Source organism: Salvelinus fontinalis, chromosome 6, assembly GCF_029448725.1.
Source record: "Salvelinus fontinalis isolate EN_2023a chromosome 6, ASM2944872v1, whole genome shotgun sequence".
In the NCBI taxonomy this organism is placed as follows: Eukaryota; Metazoa; Chordata; class Actinopteri; order Salmoniformes; family Salmonidae; genus Salvelinus; species Salvelinus fontinalis.
In genome coordinates, this window is record NC_074670.1 from 36,927,855 (window position 1) to 36,955,014 (window position 27,160).

Here is a 27,160-nt window from a genome sequence, read left to right on the forward strand (position 1 = left end):
TCTGTTTTTTTTGTTCTCTACATGTACTGTAGAGTCAGCTTCAGTCCACTGCTGTGCACCACACATACACAGCAGTGTGAAGATTCCCAGACAGGCCAGCAGCAGGAAGGGAAACCCAGTCTGCCCTAAACTGTTGGCTCTACTCAGCGGGTTACAAAGTGCAGTGGATTAGCCATTAGTGTTGCCTGTAATCCCTTATTCCCAAAGAGATTAGCTTGAAGAGAGCTTGCTAGTGTCTAGAGGCTCTATTGGATCCAGGCTCCACGGTGGTCAGGTCAGCTGAAGTGGATAATGCTCTGTGATGAGCTTACACTGTGACTTAGCCATCCTTAGCCGGCCAGAACATCGGTCAAGATCGGGATGATGTCTGAACTCCGCTAGCCACGGATTGGACGTCTTGATCGGGAGCTAGAGACACGATTGGAAGACCTCCAGAAAAAAAGGGGGGGTCTCAGATTGATCTCAGATTTGACCATCTGTGGCCTATGAAAATTCTCAATGACCTAAAATGTGTCATTGATGTTATCGTCTTTAGTGTTACTACTCCTATTGGTGGCACAGTGTTATTATAATGGTACATGCTATGTAAAGTCATTAAGGTATTAGTTTAGAATGAGACGGAAGATGTACCCAAATACATTTAAATAAATAAAAAAACATGCCCAACTGCCACCGCAATTCATGAATGACTTTTTCCTATAAAGCTATTCAATGACTTCACAGGCTTGCGTGTCTAAATCAGGCCTATCATGAGGATCAAAAGCAGTATTTTATCTTGAGGTCCTGGTCTACTGATGTGATCAGATTCATGTTTTACCTACACGAAAAGGCTTAACCCCCTTTTGAAAAGAGCATAGAAGATCAGCATGTTGCTCCCGAAAAACTCAACAAAAAGGACTGCTTTCAATCTATTGTTCTGAGCCATGAATCTATGAATATTAGCTCCACAACAATAAATTTACCCCCAATTTATGCACATATGTTTACACACAGATACACTTGAAAAGTCAACAGTGACTTATTGTGATTTCAAGTAACTTTGTTTTTCAGGGTGAAATACATATGACGGAAAATCTGTTTTGACAACCAGTGACCCTCCAGTTTCATGCCATGAAAAACACAGAGTTGGGTTTAGAATTGAGTAAATTTCTCATTCAACTAGTTGAGACGGAATCTATGCCACACCGCAGCGTTTTGACATTAGTAGCGAGCATGGTTATTTTCAGTATAAAAGATAGGTCTCACATAACTTTCCACATTGGAAAATAAGAGATCGCTATTGCATAATAAAATGGCAACATTGCAAAAATGAAACTGTGAGGTCAATTGGCAAATTACTAAATGCTAACCTTTCTCTGTTGCTGCACAATGTCTCCTTTCAGAACCCTGTCAATTCACAGATTCTGAACAAACTGAGTTTACTCTCAAAGGGCAATGATGCTGGGAAATAGTTTTCTCTCAAAGCAAAAGGACAACTCACAGCCAGTGTGTATGTGTGTGTGTGTGCGCGTGTGTATCTCTGTGTGCGTGTGTGTGGTCATTTCTGAGATACTGTGAGCTTTGCATTGGGAAATGAGACTGGCTCTGAACGCAGCTCATCTCCCAGGCCACTTGACCATGAGGCTCCAGACGGCTGCCATATCCTTCCAGCCAGGAGATCTTCTGTGGCCTCTAGAGGCCTGTCTCTGCTCTGGTCTGGTCGCTGGGCCCTGCGTTGGGCTCCACATGGCCGTGGTGATGGGTTGGCCATCCACATGCCGTGCCCGAGCAGCATCCTGTCTGCACACTCCGTCACAGCACATGGCATGTGCCGAATTAGAGAGATAGAAAGGGGCAGGCTGCTGGCTTCAGTAGACAGTTCTTCTTTCCAGCCCAGGCTTCGCAGACCACAAATCCTCTCTCAGAGCGTCTTCTCGGCCAGAAGGCATGCGGCTTACCCCACAAAAGGCCTAAGACCTAATTACAAAAATAAGGAAAAATCAGGATCGGCTACTGATTGAACTTCCTGGGTGAACGTTGCTGGCAACCACAGGGATATTTTGTACCCGGAGCTGGATATAAGAGAAAGACTGGGAGGGTGGCAAAGTCAAGACAGTTGGGGATAGAGAGAAAGGTTTCTGTAACCTAGAACACTTTTATGAATGGCGCCCTCAAGCCGTTACATGTTTGCTCGCCAACATGGTGGGTGTTTTGTGTTTCAGACACCTTGTCAGTGTTTTAACTCACAACAGAACACAACACAACATAGCCAGGTAGGTAGGTATGGGTAACATATCTTTATCTGCTTCAACAATGCTTGAGTCAAAGGAGTTCCAGGGCCGTGTGCCAGACCTCATTCCTTATGGCAACAATGGGACATGACAGGGATTTTTCTCCATATTTCCCCAAATTCTCCTTTGATGTGAACACTTCCTCCCCAGGGCTTTGATTTCACTGTGACAGCTGTACTCAGGACCCACACGTCGCAGGCCTCGCCTGCCTGCCTCCATCATGACTCAGCTTTTTCCTGCTTTTCTTTATCATCTTTTTAACCTCTTTTTTGGGCCTCAATAGCACACTGAAGTAACCCTCACCCATCTCTGGAAATGTGAGTATTGTTGTTTTCCATTACAATAACATGTTCCTTCTTTTTCTAATCTCCAAAACCAACAACAGCGTTATTGACGGCGTCCACGTGGGCTCATGAGGATCTGTGGACACGCATGGTTTGACTTATCAGTAGTCTGGTTAGACCTCGCCCCATGGAAGAGATTCAAACTCCTCCACTGTCTCTAGGGGTAATTGGCCACTGCTAATTCCCAACAATGATAGTTGGGAAACATGGAAGAGTTTAAGAGAAACCCCAAAGATCTCGTCTGAGCAGACGGACTCGCTACTATTTTTGTGTGATTTGTTCATCGGTTGAAATTGAAGATCAAGATTGACGAACAACTGTGCTTAACTGTACATTTACAGGACAAACTGTGGAGAGCTTAGGATGACAGAGCGGTTGGTTGCTTCGACTGTGATGAATTCCCCCACTCAGTCAGTGTATAGTGTGCAATTGATTCACTCTGTTACTGTATGGCATGCTAAGGTTGCCAGACATATTCTGTTGGATACATATTTGGCAGGGAATATATAAGAAGTAGCAAAAGTAGCAACTAACATTCCTTTCTCGCTCTCTCTGATATCCGCTTCTGGGAGAGGATGAGCTCCTCTGATTGAGGTGACATACAATCATATTTATTTTTGGGCTGACAAGATGAATAGCAGAGTGGCGAGTGATGAGATTTTAAAAGTGTTGTTAGTGCTGTGTGTGTAGGCGTGGGTGCACATACCCACGCTTACGCAAACACACACACACACATTCTCCTCCCAGTAAACTTGGCAGGCGGTAGATGCTACCATCTGTTTGTGGGGAGAGTCGAGGTGATAGTGATGGGTTCCACTTAGTCTCTATCTCCGAGACAGTAGCATGGACTCTTCTCTTCAATCCTTGACCAGAATTACGCACTGGGGCAGGCTGACGCTGCAATTACTAATGAAAGCAAGGGCCCTAATTATTATGCTGGAAACTTCACGGCTTGTGGTTGTCTAGCATTTTATGATTGGAAATAAGATGTATTTAGTTTAAGATGTGCTAGTTGTCACATTGGCTCTTAACTTACGATATGTTGACTGATTGTGTATTATTTAAGACGTTTGTTCTTATCATTAACACACTTAAACTACTCTAAAACTTCCATCATACTATTGTTGCCCAGCTGCCCAGAAATGCGAGCCTACCAGATGGACTGAAGCATGCATGAGAGCACCAGCTGTTCTGGACGTCTGTGTGATCTCGCTCTCCGTAGCCAATGTGAGCAAGACCTTTAAACAGTTCAACATTCACAAGACCGCGGGGCCAGACGGATTACCAGGACGTGTACTCAGAGCATGTGTGGACCAACTTGCAAGTGTCTTCACTGACATTTTCAACCTCTCTCTGACTGAGTCTGTAATAACTACATGTTTCAAGCAGACCACCATAGTCCCTGTACCCAAGAAAGTGAAGGTAACCTGCCTAAATCACTACCGCCCCGTAGCACTCACGTCGGTAGCCATGAAGTGCTTTGAAAGGCTGGTCATGGCGCACACCTACCTCCTTAACACCTTCTACCTCCTGCATATAGCCTCATTATTGTTATGTATTTTCTTGTGTTACTTTTTGATACATTTTTTTACTTGACTTTATTTAGTAAATATTTATTGAACTGCATTGTTGGTTAGGGCTTGTAAGTAAGCATTTCACGGTAAGGTCTACTACACCTATTGTATTCGGCACATGTGACAAATACAATTTTATTTGTTGTCTGTGGTTGTGCCGACTGGGTGTGCAAAATCTTTTATGCACATGTTGTCTTCACAAAATATTTTTCCTTTTTCCCTCCTATTTCCAATTACTTTTTATGAACTGCTGATCGGGAATGTTCTGTCTGGAAAGGATATTTTGGTCTTGGGAAATATAAGTGGAGAAAAATAACATATTTATAGAGAGAAAAAGAATATAGCCGGTCCAAAGAGAAAGGTTAGCCATATGCTGAGCCAATGATAGAAAGGCATTAGAAAAATGAAATGAAACAACTTATTTTTATGAGTTGGGTCCTCTACCAAATGAACACTTTAAATCATTGGCCTGAAAATGAATATAAAAAGCATTCAAAGTCATTATCAATGGCACCCTTTTATAGACACAATTGTGTTCAACCAGACTCTGTAGGCTCACAACGAATACTAATCATGCACAGACACTACAAAATATCTATCCAGGTGTAATGATTGTCGTCGGGAGAAGGAGAGGAGGACCAAAGTGCAGCGTGGTACGTATCCATAATACTTTTAATCAAGAATGAATACACAAACAAAAATAACAAAATGACCAACGAACAGTTCTGACAGGTGCAACAAACACTAACCAGAAAATAACCACCCACAAACCAAAAGTGGGAAAACAGGCTACCTAAGTATGGCTCTCAATCAGAAACAACGATAGACAGCTGCCTCTGATTGAGAACCATACCAGGCCAAACACATAGAAATAGAAAACCTATACCTACAATATAGAATACCCACCCACATCACACCCTGACCAAACTAAAAATATAAACATACAAAGCAATCTACGGTCAGGGCGTGACAGTACCCCCCCCCCAAAGGTGCGGATTCCGGCCGCAAAACCTGAACCAATAGGGGAGGGTCTGGGTGGGCATTTCACCGCGGTGGCGGCTCTGGTGTGGGATGTAGTCCCCACTTCACCTTAGTCTTGGCCCCCTTATGTAGCGCCTCTGGAGTGACAACCCTCGCCGCCGACCCTGGACTGGGGACCCTTACAATGGACCCCGAATAGAAGGGAAACTCTGGCAGCGCCGGACAGGCGGGAGGCTCTGGCAGCGCCGGACAGGCGGGAGGCTCTGGCAGCGCCGGACAGGCGGGAGGCTCTGGCAGCGCCGGACAGGCGGGAGGCTCTGGCAGCGCCGGACAGGAGGGAGGCTCTGGCAGCGCCGGACAGGAGGGAGACTCTGGCTGCTCCGGACAGGAGGGAGACTCTGGCTGCTCTGGACAGGAGGGAGACTCTGGCTGCTCCGGACTGAAGCCCGTCGCTGGAGGCTCCGGACTAGAGGGCGTCGCTGGAGGCTCCGGACTAGAGGGCGTCGCTGGAGGCGACGTCCCTTGGGGGTGGGTAGTTCTGTCAGGTGCAGAAACACAAAACAACTACCCACAAAACAGAGGTGGGAAAAGGCTACCTAAGTATGGTTCTCAATCAGAGACAACGATAGACAGCTGCCTCTGATTGAGAACCACACCCGGCCAAACACACAGAAATACAAATCATAGAAAAGGGAACATAGAATGCCCACCCAAATCACACCCTGACCAAACCAAAATAGAGACATAAAAAGCTCTCTAAGGTCAGGGCGTGACATTTACAGGATTTCTCATTAGCTTGAATGAATGTATGTGTTATGTATTATTTTCACAAGGGGTATCTATGGGTGAAACATGGAACATTGAAATTAAATGATCATTAAAAAAATCTCAGGAAACATTTAATTGGAACATGGAACATTGGAAAATCACCAAAATCGAAGCATTGTTGTATAATGCCTCACATTTACTGTGGTGGTCATTCCATTCCTTTAAGCAATCATTAATTATGATTCAAAACATAAAATTGCAATGAGTCATAGAAAATGTAAATTCAATGTCATATTTTTAAGTAATATCATCACGCGGTCTTGAGATAATATTACACGACTGAAACCGCTCTGGTTGGAGAAGCTGTGCATTCAGCACATCCAGTGGCGCTTCAATGTCACCACAATGAATCTGAAGAGGAGATTGAGTTCTCCTTAACGGGGAGAGGAGGGGCACATTTTGCTACCAGTTTACAAGACTCAGGGGAACCGTGCAGAGGGGCACTTACTCTGGTACAGTCCATACGTTCAATTAAACAACCATTTTGTCCTTGTTCTCTGCTACCGATAGTATTTTTTTTACTTCCGCTATGTCAGGCTGTTACTACTACTGCTGTTACTACCATACTGTATGGTTTGCAATGTAACTTCATACTTCCAATTTATAATACAGTTATTACACCTAAAAATAAATGCATGAAAGGTCAAACTGAAAAATCAATCTCCACTACACAATTATCAAAAATAAAATATCTTGGCTGCCTTTCTCCTACATGAAGTTAACACGTGAAATACACCCTCTAGACATAAGCTGCTATCATTTCATCAGAGATCATACATTATGACATCATCAGTCTATGAAATCTATGAGCTTGGAGAGGCACTTCTCATGAGCTTACCTGTTGGTTTGTGGCCTCTCTCTCCCTCGCTGCCTGTCTGTCTGTTCATGGCTGTCACTCCCCTGCCATGATCATGATAGCACCAAACAAAGTCTTAACACATGGAACACACTGTCATGACCCATAATCACTGTGATGAAATGAAAGACATCTAAGCTGAAAGCACAAAAATTTGCTGTCTAGTTTGCCAGGGGTGGTATGCGTGTTGTACCTTACTTACAGTCCTTTGCACTCCTTTGAAAAAAACTCTTACGACCTCTTTTTCCTCTTCTTGACTGCTGGAACATTCACTATCAATTTTCACAGGGCCAGAACTACAGCTAAAAATGACTAAACTGTAAATGTAAAGCTACAGGAGAAAGCATACAGTTCCATATAGTTGCTCACGTATGTTCTAACATCAAAGTTTATTCACATTCTTACACTTTGTACTTAAACTTACTTTGTTGTTGCCAACAACAATTACTTTCCCCAGTGCAGTGAGTAATGATGGTGGTGCTGTACAGTGCATTTTCTCTCACTCACACACTGCCACACTGCTTGTAACAACCGAGAGTCCGATTAAAGCAGTCAGTAGGGGCGTGGGAAAAGTACTTCAGCGAATCTGGCAACTAGTTTTTCAAAATAAAAGTCGAACAAATTATTATTATTTGGGAGGGACATGTCCCCCCTGTCCCCCGTCACCTAAGCCCTTGCACATGAGGAAACACTGTAGTGTCACTCTTAAAGAGAGACTACGATATTCTGACATTTATAAGGACCGGACCATCTTTTTCAGAGACAGCTGGTGTTCAAACTGTAAAACCCAGTTCCTAAAATATAAAAATAGATTTTATCAAACAAAACTATGCTACATTTTATCTCTGGGACCCTCAGGATGACAAATCAGAGCAATATTACTGAATGTAAGTACATTATTTGTCACGTTCTGACCATATTTCTTGTGTGTTTTGCTTGTTTTAGTGTTGGTCAGGACGTGAGCTGGGTGGGCATTCTATGTTTTGTGTCTAGTTTGTCTGTTTCTATGTTTGGCCTAATATGGTTCTCAATCAGGTGAGGCAGGTGTTTTGTGTTGTCTCTGATTGGGAATCATATATAGGTGGCTTGTTTTGTGTTGGGGTTTGTGGGTGGTTGTTTCCTGTCTTTGTGTTTTCTCTGCACCAGATAGGGCTGTATCGGTTTGCCACATTTTGTTATTTTTATATCGTTGTAAGTGTTCACAGTTTCGTTTTATTAAACATGTTGAGCACTGCCTACGCTGCGTGTTGGTCCGATCCCTGTTACACCCTCTCTTCTCGTGAAGAGGAGGAAGGCTGCCGTTACATTATTTACCTTCAGAGGTGAATGTATCAAACCAGTTGCCATGCTAAAAGTGTTTTGTTGTTGTGCACTCTCCTCAAACAATAAAATGGTATTTTATCACTGTAATAGCTACTGTAAATTGGACACTGCAGTTAGATTAATAATAATTTAAGATTTCTGCCCATATAAGACATGTGTATGTCCCGGAACGTTGGCTGTTGTTTACAACATCATTCTAGTCACATTAGCACACATTAGCAACAACTGTGCCGGTTTAGGGACACCGATCCCATAGAGGCTAATTAGGAATATCTCTGCACGCAATATGAAGGAAGTTACCGATAGCATGGCTACTCTACCTGTAGACTTCCAGTCATTACGTTTGTAATGGTTCCGTAACTACAAACGCTGGGAGACGGGTGTAGTACAGGGTGAGGATTTAATAATAAATGGACATGAAACTTAACAATCAATGACGTGAGTCCAGGCGAGTCCGATGAAGCGCTGGTGTGCGTAACGATGGTGACAGGTGTGCGCAATGATGAGCAGCCTGTCGACCTCAAGTGCTAGAGAAGGGAAGCGGGAGCAGACGTGACAACGCTAATGCTAGGTAGGAATGGCTCGCGAAACTACTGCTAACTTCCTTCATACTGCAAGCAGAAAAACATTTTAATTGCCAGAAACTCACAGTATCCCTTTAACTGTTAAAGGGTTTGGCACTTTATGGGAGCTTTATTTATTTGTCAACTTGGTGTGTATATTTTGGAGATTTCTCCTTTGACTGGTGATCCTGAATACTAATTAAAAATTAGAGGCTGAGACTTAGGCCAAAAAGCAGGATGGACCTAGTTTCCTCAAACCCCAATTTTAAGCTATTTTTCTGGGGGCGGATGGGGGGCAGAGGAGGGAGATTAAAACCAACTATTAAGTACGCTGAGACCATTACTGCTTGCTTTTCCCTTGTGCGTCACCACAGTTGAGCTTCTTTGTGTTTAGTTTTGCTTCTCTCATGGAGTATTATCAAGGACACATTGAGCCCAGGAGTGTATATGTTACCTTTACGTATAATCCACATAGTTTTGACCCCTGGACTTCCTGACGGGCCACCCCCAAGTGGGGGCAGGAAACAACATCTCCACCCCGCTGATCCATAACACTGGGGCCCCACAAGAGTGCGTTCTCAGCTGTCTCCTGTACTCCCTGTTCACCCATGACTGCGTGGCCATGCACGCCTCCAGCTCAATCATCAAGTTTGCAGACGACACTACAGCTTGATTACCAACAACGACGAGACGGCCTACAGGGAGGAGGTGAGGGCCCTCGGAGTGTGGTGTCAGTAAAATAACCTCCCACTCAATGTCAACAAAACAAAGGAGATGATCGTGGACTTCAGGAAACAGCAGAGGGAGCAGCCCCCTATCCACATCGATGTGACAGTAGTGGAGAAGGTGGAACGTTTTAAGTTCCTCGGCGTACACATCACGTACAAACTGAAATGGTCCACTAACACAGACAGCGTGGTGAAGAAGGCTCAGCAGCGCCTCTTCAACCTCAGGAGGGTGAAGAATTTTGGCTTGTCACCAAAAACACACTTTTACAGGTGCACAATCGAGAGGTTCCTGTTGGGCTGTATCACAGCCTGGTACGGCAACTGCTCTACCCACAACCGTAAGGCTCTCCAGAGGGTAGTGAGGTCTGCACAACGCATCACCGGGGGCAAACTACCTGCCCTCCAGGACACCTACATCACCCGATGTCACAGAAAGGCAAAAAATATCATCAAGGACAACAACCACCCGAGCCACTGCCTGTTCACCCCGTTATCATCCAGAAGGTGAGGTCAGTACAGGTGCATCAAAGCTGGGACCGATACTGAAAATCAGCTTCTATCTCAAGGCCATCAGACTGTTAAACAGCCATCACTAACATTGAGTGGCTGCTGCCAACATACTGACTCAAATCTCCAGCCACTTTAATAATTAAAAACTTGATGTAATAAAGGTATCACTACCTACTTTATATAATGTTTACATACCCTACATTACTCATCTCATATGTATATACTGTACTTTATACCATCTACTGCATCTTGCCTATGCCGTTCGGCCATCGCTCATCCATATATATTTTTATGTACATATTCTTATTCATTCCTTTACACTTGTGTGTATAAGGTAGTTGTTGTGACATTTTTTACTTGTTAGATATTACTGCATGGTCGGAATTAGAAGCACAAGCATTTCGCTACACTCGCATTAAGTCCAAATGCTTTGACCTCTCACATTCGAATCCCATTTCAAACTCGAGAGAACAGAAAGTTGTAGAACTAGTATGTTCAAATCTGCCTCTCAAGTCAGCTCCATATGGGTCCTCCTTTTTTTATTTCAAAGGAATATGTGGATGCCAAAGTATTTTTGGTGGGGGTCGGTTGGTGAGGGAGGGAGAGAGGCAGAAATGGAGAGTGGGAGCACAGTAAAGGCAAGCCTCAACTTCCCCTTCTCTCCTATCCTTTCTCTCCTTCCCCTTCTCCCATTTCTCCTTCTCCCTTCTCCCCTCTCCCCTGGAACATGTGTGTTGGGTTTGGGTATAAGAGCGGTGCCCAGCCTGATCTCTGACGGCTGACTGCCTGGGAATCAGTCACAGGAGATTAATGAGGCGGCCTCCATAAACCACAACGTCCCGCAGACAGGTCGGCCATTTTTCACACTGACAGATCAAGGCTTGGCATTTTTGGCATATTTTATGTTAACACTTAACTCACCCCGGTGACGTATCCTGCCCCAGTGTCTAAGAGACCAAGGCTACTCGGTGCAGAACAGACATTAACGTCATAGCCACCACCAACTCCCCTGTCCATGTCAACGACCCTGTGACCTGGGTCTCTCTCAACAAGGTGAGGATGAGGAGAGATAGTGTACTCCATAAGCGGTGGAGGAGATGGTGTGATATGTCCCTGCCAGTTTCCAACCTTAATATTATAATTTATGGCATGCTCCCTGCAGCTCTCCCTGACATCTTAGCCTGCTCTCTCTGCATCCTCGCCTGCTTTGAAGTCCTGGGGGCGGGGGGGGGGGGGGGGGGGGGGCACTGTCACTCACATGTCAGCCAGTGAAGTGGAGAGCCAAGGCTTTCTGATGGATGAATGCTTGTTGGGGATATATTTAGATACCCGTGGACCGGGGCCCAGTGGTGTGCCTACTTGAGGATCTCATCTGTGGAGCCCAGTCAGATCGGAAACGTGCTAGAGTCACGTCCTGAACCACATCGTGAAATCGTGATTAACACAAGTCCTCTGTCTCCAAATAAGCCCCTCTCATGGTTTTCCAATAAATGTGATGGCTCAATAACGGGAGAACAGAGGTTCTGGGTCGAGAACGTCCAAAACAGAGCATGATTGACAGGACTCCATTTTTGGGTTGAGTTGTTCACACAATCCGACAAACCCGATCACATGGCAAAGGCTGCTCATGCGAACACTAAACACATGCTCTTGGAACCATATACTTTTCAAACATTATGATGTTTTCTGGTATGTTCTATCTGGCCTTTAGATTCCATGGTGTTTTATCTTTGCGTTGTTGCATCCTTGCTTATGGAAAAATGTTGTGACTGTTCCCATGCAGTGGTCAGTTCCCATGCAGTGGTCAGTTCCCATACGGATCCCAGCAGGTCATAGATCCCACAGTATATCCATCTAAAAATCAGCACATTCCTGAAATCACCTTGTGACTGTCAATTTATCTGGGCGTGGGGAAAGGAGGTTTGAGCAATGGGGTTGGCGCCTGTTAACCGCCCTCTGGTTGAGGAGTCTGTGGGAATGTGTCTATGGTTTCTGTGTCCGATTTGTCTCCAGAAGAGCGCTTGGCTCGACGTGAAAGGTGCCGGGTTACTAAAGAGGCTCATTAGGGCCGGGGGACAGGTCTCAGGACAGCAGTGAGCAATGGGGTTCCGGGGGGGGGGCGGGGCGGGGGGTCAGTAGGGTTTGGCGGGAGTCCGGGAGAGCGTGAAGCTCAGGACACATGGCTGTGATAACATGATAACATGCAGGAGAAAGAAAGGGAAGGCTGGGAAAACATGTGCGTGTTCTAGATACATCACATACCTGTGTTTCTGTCTCTGTCTTGAATATCGTTGACCTTTTCAACTGAATTTGTTTAGGCTGACTCTTTCTCTCAGTCTCTCTCTTTAGGCCTCTCTTTCTTTCTCTCTTGTTCTCTATCCCCCCCCCTCACAGTCTCTCTGCACTGTAACAGCTATACAACTGAGACAATGTCTTATGAGAGCAATAAATATATATGTGTGTGTTTCCAGATGTGTAGGAGAGAAATGGAGGATGATAATGTAGGTATGCATTGTCTTTCAACAAGAAATTAGCAAAGCAAATCGTCCCAATAGTCCATAGGAGCGGGTGAATTGCATTGTGTTTGATCCAGTCACTGGGTCTTATCATTACAGCGGCGGAAACACAGGGGACAACATACAGTACGTCTTCAGTCTACCGCACATGGCATTGTAATTACATGCACTTGAACTGTGGACATGATTGTATTTCATTGGAAAAACAACACATACAAAACTTAGTAGTGCTACTGTAGTTGATGTTTGAGTAGTTTGAGACTACCTCAGATAAGTACCGTGTAAATAAGTATTGCGGGCGGCACTTCATTTCACAGACCAATTTAAAAACCTCTTTAAATTGTTTCTCCTGTGAACTCCTGCACTAACACATTCCAGCCACTCTGCAGGTATTTTTTTCTAACCCAGCGCCGTATTGGTCTAACGGATATCACTTCAAACACATACCGAAGAATGCTCTTTGTATCCAGGTGGGTTATGCCCACAGGTGCTTTTGCTTCCAAAAAACTGAAATGCCTGCAAAACTGCTCCATGTAAAAAAGCCAATTGTTCATTTGTTTACTTTCAACAGCTCTACTTCTCTTGCATGTGATCTATGTTTGGGGAGCTACTGGCGTCTGCCAGCGACTTTTGGGAGGCACGGGGTCAGCACCACTCACGGGTCTGGAATTGAACAGAGCTTCAGGTCCAGCAATCACTCCCATGTGGGCGAACCGAGCCCATGAAGGGCTGGACTGCTATGAAATAACACAAAGGGCTGAGTCAGTCTGCTATTGTGATTCTGAATATCCACAGTGATAAGTGCTATCTCTGAAACCCATTATATTGGGGGCAGTGACTTGTCCACTTCACATATAGATGAATCAAAAACATACGACCTCTGTTAGCATCGATCCCTGCACGTCAACAGACATTAATTCTCAAGTAATACAGTACATGCTTTGTATATGGTACATCTGTGTGTATCTGACTCATGACAGACCCAACCATGTAGAGGAAAAACACTCAAATGGATGCATTCTTTCTGCTCCACTTGGCTCTGCAGTCAACACAGTGCATTTTGGGTATGCTGTTTCCTTAGTCGTTCCCCTGTGTGTATTTGACTCACGACAGCCCAACCATAGATACTGAACAAAAATATAAACACAACATGTAAAGTGTTGGTCCCATGTTTCATGAGCTGAAATAAAAGATCCCAGAAATTTTCCAGATTTTGTTTACATCCCTTTTAGTGAGCATTTCTCATTTGCCAAGATAATCCATCCATTTGACAGGTATGGCATATCAAGAAGATGATTAAATAGTATGATCTTTGCACAAGTGCACCTTGTGCAGGGGACAATAAAGGGCCACTAAAATATGCAACACAATGCCACAGATGTCTCAAGTTTTGAGGGATCATGCAATTGGCATGCTGACTGCAGGAATGTCTCTACCATAAGATGCCTCCAATGTCGTTTTAGAGAATTTGGCAGTTCGTCCAACCGGCCTCACAACAGCAGACTATGTGTAACCACGGCAGCCCAGGACCTCCACATCTGGCTTCTTTACCTGCGGGATCATCTGAGACCAGCCACCTGCACAGTTGATGAAAATCTGTGGGTTTGCACAACCAAAACATTTCTACACAAACTGTCAGAAACCATCTTAGGGAAGCTCATCTGTGTGCTCGTCATCCTCACCATGGACTTAACCTGACTGCAGTTCGGTGTTGTAACTGACTTCAGTGGCGAAGTGTGCTCTTCACGAATGAATCCCGGTTTCAACAGTACTGGGCAGATGGCAGACATAGTGTATTGCAATGTGTGGGTGAGCGGTTTGCTGACGTCAACATTGTTAACTTCTTGCGAATATAGGGGGTGCTGTTTCGACTTAGCATAAATCGGTCTCCAGATTAAACTGCCTAGTACTCAATTCTTACTCGTACAATATGCATATTATTATTATTATTGGATAGAAAACACTCTCTAGTTTCTATAGCCGTTGGAATTATGTCTCTGAGTGAAACAGAACTCCTTCTACAGCACTTTTCATGACAGGGAGTGAGATTTCAGAAATCTTGGCCCCTGTTCCCAGGTCAGTTGTAAGGTCTCTGTAAATGCTATGGAGAAACAAACACTGCCTACGTCTTCCTCTAGATGTCAGTACGTGGTGACGCTTTGAATGGAGTCGATTGCGCAATCAAGGCCTGTTTAAAACACCAATGACCGGAAGTAGCTTTCTTTTTCTGCCTGCGCCTGACGCACGATGGACATCGGACTTGCCTCCTTCCAAGCTGTTGTTTAGCCAGTAATATTTCTCCGGTCATGTTTTTACTCGTTATAGGTGTTAAAAACATCATAAGGTAGTTAATTTGATTTTTTTATAGCAATTTATATCCGTTTAGGGCGATTTTATGGCATTTCTGTGTGATGCACTTTGAGGAGCTGGGCACTTTTCGAGTGCATGGTGAACGTTAGTGGCCATTTCGACGGGACAAGAGGACATCTTTCGACCAAAAGACGATTAGACCGGAGAAAGGATTCATTGCCCAAGATTCTGATGGAAGAACAGCTCATAGTAAGAACTATTTATGATGATAAATCGTGTTTCTGTCGAAAAATGTTAAACGCTTATGCCGCCATTTTGTTTGGTGTAGCTTCGTTTGGCGCAACCTGTATTGAAAAGTAAGGCTAATTTAAAAAATGTAATTCAGCGATTGCATTAAGAACTAAATTGTCTATCAATCGCTGTCCACCCTGTATTTTTTTGTCAAGTTTATGAGTATTTATGTATAAGACTAGATCGCTGTCTAATATGGCGCCCGACATTTTCTGACCAGCTTGGCTACTTTTCTCATTGTATAACCATGATTTTGGTGGCTAAATATCCACATTTTCGAACAAACTCTATATGTATGTTGTAATATGATGTTACAGGAGTGTCATCTGAAGAATTCTGAGAAGGTTAGTGAAAAAATTAATACATTTTGTTGGTGATAATGCTATCGCTCTTTTTGCCGTGAATCAATGCTTGGGTAATGTTTGCACATGTACTATGCTAATATAACGATTTATTGTGTTTTCGCTGTAAGACACTTAGAAAATCTGAAATATTGTCTGGATTCACAGGATCTGTGTCTTTCAATTAGTGTACGCTGTGTATTTTTAAGAAATGTTTTATGATTAGTAATTAGGTAATACACGTTGCTCTCTGTATTTATTCCAGTCGAGTTGTGATGGTGGGTGCAATTGTAAACTATGATTTCTACCTGAAATATGCAAATTTTTCTAACAAAACCTATCCTAGACAATAAATATGTTATCAGACTGTCATCTGATGAGGTTTTTTCTTGGTTAGTGGCTATCAATATCTTTATTTGGCCGAATTGGTGATAGCTACTGATGCAGTAAGAAAATGGTGGAGTAAGAAAATTGTTGTCTTTTGCTAACAGTGGTTAGCTAATAGATTTACATTGTGTCTTCCCTGTAAAACATTTTACAAATCAGAGATGATGGCTTGAATCACAAGATCTGTATCTTTCATTTGGTGTCTTGGACTTGTGATTTCATGAACATTTTATTTTATGATATCCCTGTAACTTTAGGCTAGGCTATGCTAGTCAGCTTTTGTGTTGGGGGGGATCCCGGATCCGGGTTAGGGAGGCGTTAGTTAACAGAGTGCCCCAATGTCATGCCATTCATCCGCCACCATCACCTCATGTTTCAGCATGATAATGCATGACCCCATGTCGCAAGGATCTGTACACAACTACTGGAAGCTGAAAATGTCTAAGTTCTTCCATGGCCTGCATACTCATCAGAGATGTCACCCATTGAGCATGTTTAGGATGCTCTTGATCGAAGTGTACGACAGCGTGTTCCAGTTCCTGCTAATATCCAACAACTTCGCACATCCATTGAAGAGGAGTGGGACAAAAGAATATGTGGACAACTATAAATACCTAGGTGTCTGGCTAGACTGTAAACTCTCCTTCCAGACTCACATTAAGCATCTCCAATCCAAAGTTAAATCTAGAATTTGCTTCCTATTTCGCAACAAAGCCTCCTTCACTCATGCTGCCAAACATACCCTCGTAAAACTGACTAACCTACCGATCTTTGACTTCGGCGATGTCATTTACAAAATAGCCTCCAACACTCTACTCAGCAAATTGGATGCAGTCTATCACAGTGCCATCCGTTTTGTCACCAAAGCCCCATATACTACCCACCACTGTGCCCTGTATGCTCTCGTTGGCTGGTCCTTGCTACATATTCGTCGCCAAACCCACTGGCTCCAGGTCATCTATAAGTCTTTGCTAGGTAAAGCTCTGCCTTATCTCAGCTCACTGGTCACCATAGCAACACCCACCCTTAGCATGCGCTCCAGCAGGTATATTTCACTGGTCATCCCCAAAGCCAACACCTCCTTTGGCCGCCTTTCGTTCCAGTTCTCTGCTGCCAATGACTGGAACAAATTGCAAAAATCACTGAAGTTGGAGACTTATATCTCCCTCACTAACTTTTCACATCAGCTGTCAGAGCAGCTTACAGATCGCTGCAGCTGTACACAGCCCATCTGTAAATAGCCCATCCAACCAACTACCTACCTCATCCCCATATTTGTTTTTGTTTTTCTGCTCTTTTGCACACCAGTATTTCTACTTGCACATCCTCATCTGCACATATATCACTCCAGTGTAAATTGCTAAATTGTAATTACTTCACCACTATTGGCCTATATATTGCCTCACCTCCTTACTTAATTTGCACACACTGTATACAGATTTTTCTATAGTTTTTTCTATTGTTTTTTCTTATTGACTGTATGTTTGTTTATCCCATGTGTAACTCTGTGTTGTTTTTGTCGCACTGCTTTGCTTTATCTTGGCCAGGTCGCAGTTGTAAATGAGAACTTGTTCTCAACTGGCCTACCTGGTTAAATAAAGGTGAAAAAATACAAATAAATAATTCCACAGGCCACAATCAACAGCCTGATCAACTCTATGCGAATGAGACGTGTTGCACTACATGAGGCCAGTTGCGTGTATTCATAGATCCCAAGGAAAGCTAGGCTTTCCCCAAAGAAATTCAAAGAAAAAGCGACAAAAACATATAAAATAATTAATCATCTCTCTGTGTTTCATAAATGTCCTTAAATTCGCAAGAGGCTGAATGTATCTCACCGTAGAAAGCATCCTAGCGAACAAAACCATGCCACTCTGTGTCAGTATGTGTAGTGTATCTATCTGAGGGTGTCTGGTCAGAAAGTGTATGGCATTGTTGCCGTCTGTAGCATTGAATGCAAGGGAAGACAGCGAGCATTTGGCCTCCCTACTAGCCAATCTGCATTGTGAATGGTCCTGGCGCACCAAATAAAAGTGTCAAGGGAAGCCAGTTGTCACGACTTCCGCCGAAGCCGGTCCCTCTCCTTGTCCGACCGTCACCGGCCTTCTAGCCATTGCTGATCCACTTTTCATTTTCCATTTGTTTTGTCTTTGTCTTACACACCTGGTTTCAATTCCCCAATTACTTGTTCATTATTTAACCCTCTGTTCCCCCATGTTTATTTGTGAGTAATTGTTTATTGTATTTCAGTCCGTATTTGTGGCCTTTGTGGTATTTGTGACATGTATTGTTATATTATTGAGTAAAATTGCTTTCATTAATCATATCTGCTGTCCTGCGCCTGACTCATCTCCCCAGCTACACACAGACGCATTACAGAATTACTCACCTGAAATGGAGTCAGCAGGAGCAGACCATCCTTTCTCGGGCAAAGAGCGTGTTCAGCAGCACGCGTCCTTGTTACAACGTTTGGGCACTGCCATGGATCGCGTGCTGCAGACGATGGATAGATGGGAGAGAGAAGGAGGTTTTCCAACGCCTCCACCAGCCCCACTACAGCAGGCTCCACGGTCCACCCCTCCTTCACCCGGTCCCAGCGGGATTTGGCTCGCACTCCCGAGGGAGTATGATGGGACGGCTGCCGGATGCCAGGGGTACCTACTCCAGCTGGAGCTCTACCTGGCGACCGTCCACCCGGCTCCTTCGGGACGTGAGAGCGTGTCCGCCCTCGTCTCCTGCCTCTCAGGCAAAGTCCTGGAGTGGGCCAACGCCGTATGGACCACCCACCTGAGGGTTGAGTGGCGGGTGAACATACATCTGTTCCACCTGAGGCAGGGGACGAGGAGTGCGCAGGATTTTGCTTTGGTCTTCCGGACCCTGGCCGCCAGCGCGGGATGGAACAACAGGGCCCTGATCGATCACAACCGGTGCAGTCTGCACGAGGACGTCCGTCGGGAGTTGGCCTGCCGAGACACCACCCTCACGTTGGACCAACTGGTGGACCTGTCCATCCGGCTGGACAACCTGCTGGCCACCCGCGGACGTCCGGATCGGTGTCCGTCAGTTCCATCCCCCAGCACCTCCGATCCGATGCCCATGGAGCTGGGAGGTGCTGCGCTTAGGGCGACCTAAGCGAGGAATGAGGAGGGGTCATTCCCTGCACCATATGTCGCCGCAGAGGGCACACTGCTGGTTGGTGCTGGGGGGGTTCGATGGAGAAGATGGAACTCCCGCAGCATCTCTCCTACGGACCGTACCCCTCCCACTCTACGAGGTACTGAAGGCCCCTCGCCCGACGCCTCGAGTCCAGGATGGCTCGAACAGCATACGCCGGGCTTTTTCTTCTTTGGACTTTATATGGCGATTGGCATCTCATACCACGACGACCGACTGAACTCATTTCATCTTTCAATCACCCCCGTGGGTATAACCAATGAGGAGATGGCACGTGGGTATCTGCTTCTATAAACCAACCGATCAGCGTCACAAATAGAACTGACTTCTATTTTAGCCCTTGGCAAGGCAGACACTCATTGGCGTGCGCGAACAGTGTGGGTGCAATAATTGAATAACATATATGTTTACATTTATTTTGCAACGCTTGCGCACGCGACATGAGCGGTGTGGTCAGCATGTTAGGCCTTTATATCATGGTCTCAAGGCATATGAACTAGCAGGTTACAGAGCAAACAACGCAATTATCACAACCCATAGGTTTTAATATGGCTTTTTTTCTGGATTGGCTTTCCCGGGGGTTTTACCCAGGCACAGCTACTGCATGAGGCAAATTGTGGTCACATCAGATACTGACTGGTTTTCTGATCCATGCCACGGCCTCTTTTTAAGGTATCTGTAACCAAGAGATACAAATCTGTATTCCCAGTCTATTAGTGTCTAATGGATGTATTTCAATTGACTGATTTCTTTATATGAACTGTAACTCAGTTAAAAATGTTGCATGTTGCATTCATGTTTTTGTATTCATAAAAACACACTTACATACAGATGCATGCAAACACAAACATGAACCATTTATGCCAGATGATTCATTGTGGTATTCGTTGTATTGCTTTGCCAGTGTCTTCCAGCAAACCCAAACATATCCGAGAGGGCCGGCAGTTCAGAAGAACGTGAAACTGGGACATCCAGGACATCCGGGCTTAGTGATTGATGCTCCTCGTCTCCACATCCCTGGCGAGTGGAACATCTGAACTCGATCAGAGAGGGTGTATGCTCGCGCCTCGCACGGAGACCCGTCTGCACCAGCCGTACAGAGGGGACACCAGATCCTTCGGGTGCAGAGCAGGATGACTCACGCTGCGTTGTATATTGGTCCCAGCGGGGCCTCCCATTATGGGCCATGACTCCTGAGAGGATGGCCTCCAGCAACCACTACGGGGCTAGATTCCACATGTGTGTGTTAACTTCTGTTACTTCTACCTAGAGGGAAGAAGAGAGATTAGCAGGTGTTATGTGTTACGTAAAAAAAAAGAGGATGGAGAGCCCCCTCACAACATGAGACAGTGATAATGAATTAGGTCAAACCAAATGACCTGTTTTCTTTAAAGGGAATAAAAGGAAAAAGAGTGGAAAAGAGTGGAGTCATATTTCATAAATATTGCCAAAATGATCTCTGAACATCTACTTTTAACTGTAACTTAGATGGTTCATTGAGAGTGTATTGGGTTTTCCATAATATTGTCCTTCATGAGAGACCACTGTTCCAAATCAAATCAAGTGATGCATGGTACGGTGAATTCATTCCAACAGCCAGTATAACGATACAGTGATCCTTTATCCATCCTAATACTGCCAGTGGCCTGTCAGCCTGGTTAACAGTGTTTATGTAACATCAAATCAGTCATTACATGCAATGCAACACCAATCAAACAATCATTTTCACACCGGCCCGGGCATACTTGTAAACTGACACTGGCTGTCTCCATAGACATATTGTTTTTCCTGTGATGATCGCCTAGCACTCATGGTTCCACCATCCTCTTAAGATCACATAACAAACTGTGAACTGTTCTGGCTGAGAGTGGAGTTCAGCTTCTCTATACATTCTCTGTTTTCCTTTAGCTTCGGCTTTACTGCCTCGCCTTTAACACTTTAGGATTTATGGAGGGGCCATTCTTACATCCACCAGGGGTTTATGAACCCAGTAAAGTGTTATTGTACGCAGTCTTCTAAATGGTTAGACCACAGAACATCCAATCATGGGCTTTTAACATTCGCTATTGACCTGTTTTTCTGCCTAAGCCTTCTCTCGTGGAATCCAGTCAAAAAACTGAAGAGGGAGTGAAAGAGGGGCCTTATTCAGCCCAAACCTTTGATTTGGATGCACCGAGCAGAACGAGCAGGAAAAATGATATTCAGGGCTTCTCCAGAAATCTTGGATGTCTACCGTGGTTCTTTTATTGACTCAGGTCAGCTTGGACCGGTGAGGTGATCAAAGCATCACATCCTCAGTCGCTGGAATGTTTTCACATATCCGAAGAACCCACAAGGTCAAATAGTTGATGTATTTTCATGTGGTATTCAGCAAGAAATACAATAATTTTTGATTTTACAGTGTATGATGGAGATTGACTATGAAGGCATCATAAAATGTTGATATACTGTATAGCTAGCAATATAATATTGATAAACAGGCTTGAGTTCTTTCTCCACTGAATTGAATGACTTTGCCATTAATGCAATTATCTGCCTGTTTTCTGCCTGTCTACTGTCTACAGAATAATAGCAGAGTAATAACATGTCATAAAAATAACCATGTAGGTATTATCTCAATTATGTTGCTAAGTCAGGATGTCAATATTACAACTCAGGTTACATACGAGGAGACGTAAAAAGAGATGGAGAGTAAAAATGCATATTTGTTCGGGTACAATTATAACTTTAGAAAGGAGCTTATTTTTGTGTGCAAATCTCCCATTGATATAAATGCATGATTTATGCTACAGTGTGCGTTAACATCCATGTCTCTGTACTTGCTTTTCGTCTGGCCTGTTTCCTTCATTTATGTTCATTGTTGTTAAATAGAATTGTCGATAAATCCACTTTGAGTGATGATTCAGACCAAGGACTCTAACTTTGAGGCTATTCCTCATAAATGACGTAGAACTGATGTGAGACGAGTCACAATATTGGTTGGTTACTTGGTTTGATGACATCGGTCGGTTCACCATAATCCATCTGTGAAAATCCATCCCTTTCAGTGAAAACAAAAGACAACATGAAGTCAACCTTGCATATTGTCTTCTCAGGGGAAATCTCTGGGTTATTTCCATCACTTGGAATGACATTTTGTGCGTCATCGATGGCCAGCAGCATACCACCCTGCATACCACTGCTGGCTTGCTTCTGAAGCTAAGCAGGGTTGGTCCTGGTCAGTCCCTGGATGGGACACCAGATGCTGCTGGAAGTGGTGTTGGAGGGCCAGTAGGAGGCACTCTTTCCTCTGGTCTAAAAAAAAAAATATCCCAATGCCTCAGGGCAGTGATTGGGGACACTGCCCTGTGTAGGGTGCCGTCTTTCGGATGGGACGTTAAACGGGTGTCCTGACTCTCTGAGGTCATTAAAGATCCCATGGCACTTATCGTAAGAGTAGGGGTGTTAACCCTGGTGTCCTGGCTAAATTCCCAATCTGGCCCTCAAACCATCATGGTCACCTAATAATCCCCAGTTTACAATTGGCTCATTCATCCCCCTCCTCTCCCCTGTAACTATTCCCCAGGTCGTTGCTGCAAATGAGAACGTGTTCTCAGTCAACTTACCTGGTAAAATAACGGTAAAATAAATAAAATAAAATAAATCGATACTGGATGCCCTTCTCAATTTAGCTGTGTATCCTGTCGGCCATCTATGTTGGTCATCAGGCTGATGCTCATCCTTCCTCCCGTTAAACAATTCCACTCTGAGGCTTCAGTGCCTGCTACACGCCATCTCCACTGCAGCAGAGCCTCTCTCTTTCACTCCCATGGAGGTCTGAATGGACTGAGCGCACAGAGACTCCATGCTTACTGGAGGGGCCATCTGAGTTTTGATCTAAACAGAAAGATATTGACCAAGTCACTCATCAGACAAGGCTCTCCAGGCCCAGGATAAAAAATAGAAAAAGTATGTCTGGCTGTGGTGTTTAAGAATAGATTTGGTATGGGTTTCTTCGTCATATTGGCTGTTGTTTGCGGTGAGGATCTATTTTGTGTTGGCTTGGTGTTTAAATCCAAACACTTGGCCTTTTCATTGAGCCGTGCCCCCATATCCATAAAGTCACGTTGGAGTTGCCAAAGACAGGTTGGGGATGAGCTGATCGCTGAGTGATTATTTTGAGTCCCTCTCTGATCCTGGGCTTTGTCCATCTTTAGCCTTAGTCGTTTAACAGGATAAGAATTATTTTGTCAGCTAGTATAAGGGCACAAGGCGAGACCCAGATGCAGACACAGGAGGCAGATGGTTAGAGTCTTTGAAGTGTATTAATAATCCAAAAAGGGATAGGCAAAAGAATGGTTGTGTACAGACAAAAGGTCAAAACCAGTACAGAGTCCAGGAGGTACCGAAGGGCAGGCAGGCTCGAGGTCAGGGCAGGCAGAATGGTCAGGCAGGCGGGAATGGAGTCCAGAAAACAGGCAAGGGTCAAAACCAGGGAGGACTAGCAAAAAGAGAATAGAATAAGGAGTCCGGGAAAACACGCTGGTTGACTTGAAAAACATACAAGACGAACTGGCACAGAGAGACAGGAAATCAAATCAAATCAAGTTTATTTTATATAGCCCTTCGTACATCAGCTAATATCGCGAAGTGCTGTACAGAAACCCAGCCTAAAACCCCAAACAGCAAGCAATGCAGGTGTAGAAGCACGGCGGCTAGGAAAAACTCCCTAGAAAGGCCAAAACCTAGGAAGAAACCTAGAGAGGAACCAGGCTATGAGGGGTGGCCAGTCCTCTTCTGGCTGTGCCAGGTGGAGATTATAACAGAACATGGCCAAGATGTTCAAATGTCCATAAATGACCAGCATGGTCAAATAATAATCAGGAGTAAATGTCAGTTGGCTTTTCATAGCCGATCATTGAGAGTATCTCTACCGCTCCTGTGGTCTCTAGAGAGTTGAAAACAGCAGGTCTGGGACAGGTAGCACGTCCGGTGGACAGGTCAGGGTTCCATAGCCGCAGGCAGAACAGTTGAAACTGAAACAGCAGCAAGGCCAGGTGGACTGGGGACAGCAAGGAGTCATCATGCCAGGTAGTCCTGACGCATGGTCCTAGGGCTCAGGTTCTCCGAGAGAGAGAAAGAAAGAGAGAAGGAGATAATTAGAGAGAGCAGACTTAAATTCACACAGGACACCGGATAAGACAGGAGAAGTACTCCAGATATAACCAACTGACCCTAGCACCCCGACACATAAACTATTGCAGCGTAAATACTGGAGGCTGAGACAGGAGGGGTCAGGAGACACTGTGGCCCCATCCGATGATACCCCCGGACAGGGCCAAACAGAAAGGATACACTTAGATATATACACCGGGAATAATAAGCGACACCTGGAGGGGGTGGAGACAATCACAAGGACATGTTAAACACATCAGGGTGTGACAGCTAGTCATGGAAATGGTTATGTGGGTCTAATTTGCTTCTTATATGATGGGTTTAATAGACATTAAAGACAGAGAAAGGTAAACAAGTAATGTAAAATGCTCTAATTGACAAATATAAGAGACACAGGATCTTTACATTTTAGATAAAAAAAATATACTGTGAAAAAAAGCAGGAGTCTTATTAAAGTCCATATTGTGTTACTTTTAATGTAACCTCGTGTAACGGATGTGAAATGGCTAGCTAGTTAGCAGGTGCGCGCTAGTAGCATTTCAATCAGTTACGTCACTTGCTCTGAGACATTAAGTAGGGTTGCCCCTTGCTCTGCAAGGGCCGAGGCTTTTGTGGAGCGATGGGTAACGACGCTTCGTGGGTGTCAGTTGTTGATGTGTGCCAAGGGTCCCTGGTTCACGCCCGTGTCGGGGCGAGGGGACGACGTAAAGTTACAACTGTTGCATTGGTGCCGTGACCCGGATCACTGGTTGCTGCGGAAAAGGAGGAGGTCGAAAGGGGGGTGAGTGTAACGGATGTGAAATGGCTAGCTAGTTAGCGGGTGCGCGCTAGTAGCATTTCAATCAGTTACGTCACTTGCTCTGAGACATTAAGTAGGGTTGCCCCTTGCTCTGCAAGGGCCGCGGCTTTTGTGGAGCGATGGGTAACGACGCTTCGTGGGTGTCAGTTGTTGATGTGTGCCGAGGGTCCCTGGTTCGCGCCCGTGTCGGGGCGAGGGGACGACGTAAAGTTACAACTGTTGCACTCGGTTTCAGGTTTACTCACATCTCCGTTTGGTACATTTGGAGAACTAAATTCTCAATAAAGGGGAGAAAAGTTGACATTTTCAAAAATCAAATATTTTGTATAGGTGGCGCTCCAAAGAAGAGGTGGAATTTTGAAACTACTGAGTGTACAAAACACTAGGAACACCTGCTCTTTCCATGACATAGACTGACCAGGTGAATCCAGGTCAAATATGATCCCTTATTGATGTCACTTATTAAATCCACTTCAATCCGTGTAGATTAAGGGGAGGCGACAGGTTAAAGAAGGATTTTTAAGCTTTGAGACAATTGAGACATGGATTGTGCATGGTAGTAAGTGCTAGGCGCACTGGTTTGAAAGTGTCAAGAACTGCAACGCTGCTGGATTTTTCACGCCCAACAGTTTTCCCGTGTGTAACGACAAATGTTCACCACCCAAAGTACATCCAGCCAACTTGACACAACGGTCGAAGCATTGGAGTGAACATGGGCCAGCATCCCTGAGGAAGGCTTTGGAAACCTTGTATAGTCCATGCTCCAATGAATTGAGGCTGTTCTGAGTGCAGAAAGGGGTGCAACTCAATATTAGGTGTTCCTGATGTTTTGTACACTCAGTGTATATCGGTTGGTGACAATAAAGTCACAATAAAGTATTTATAAAAACTTTCTAACAATCTAGTTAAATTGCTAGCTAACTATAGCTACCATATGGTTGGATCGAGTTTCAGTGCTTTCAGAAAGTATTCTTACCCATTGACTTATTCCACATTTTGTTGTGTTACAGACTGAATTTAATAGATTCACTGGCCTACCCACAATACCCCATAAACTCAAAGTGAAATCATGTTTTTTTTACATTTTTATGAATTAATTAGAAATGAAAGTCAATAAATATTCAACCCCTTTGTTATGACAAAAATAAATAAGTTCAGGGGTAAAAATGTGCATAACAACTCATAAAAAGTTGCATGGGCTCACTTTGTGTTCAATAATAGTGTTTAACATGATTTTTTCATGACTACCTAATTTTTCTATCCTACACATACAATTATCTGTAAGGTCCCTCAGTCGAGCTGTGAATTTCAAACACAGATTCTCACATTGGTATTGGTAGAAATATATCGGACATTTAATATCTCTTTGAGCATGGTGAAGTTATTAATTACACTTTGGATGGTGTATCAATACACCCAGTCACTACAAAGATACAGGCGTCCTTCCTAACTCAGTTGCTGGAAAGGAAGGAAACCACTCAGGGATTTCACCATAAGGCCAATGGTGACTTTAAAAATAAATACTAAATACCATAAGACTGCTTGGTGTTCTGTAGAGTAGACCCCTTCATCAGTAATATGGCTAACTGTCTCAACTCCTATGGTTCTCATCCCAGATACATGGACACAGACAAACACTGCATGGTTGTTCGTGGTCCCTGGAAACAGTGCTACTAGGGTCACGAAACACTCTGACAAATACATTCCCATGTGCTCCTTCCAAGGCAATGAATCAATCAAGCTTACATGCAATAAAAGCAAAAAGGGGGCATGATTATTATTGCAATAAATACCATGTTGTAACAGAGCCAAGATTTATTTATATTTTTTCTCTGCTGCTGCTTTTATTGCTGGTTACAGATGAGCGCTTTATGGTCCCATGGGCCCCTAGCGCACGGGACGGAGCAGTAATAGGGCCTTTGCATTCCCATCAGGCTGCGTTTTGAAACAGGCGGACATTGTAATTACGGCTGTCAGAGCGCGATGACACAACATTGGCGATGGGTATATCTTCGTGTGGCCTGAGAGTTAGAGCCTCTCCAGGAAGCCGGAGGCCAGACCAGACAAATGACCGTAAGAGGGGCGGTGTGGTGTGGGTGCCTCTGGAGACGAGCTCACACGACCCTCTCCCAGTGGCCAGAGAAAACCATACTTCATGGGTTTTAAATTCTAAAATAACAAAGAAGGAACAATGCAGGCGCCGGCGGCCGT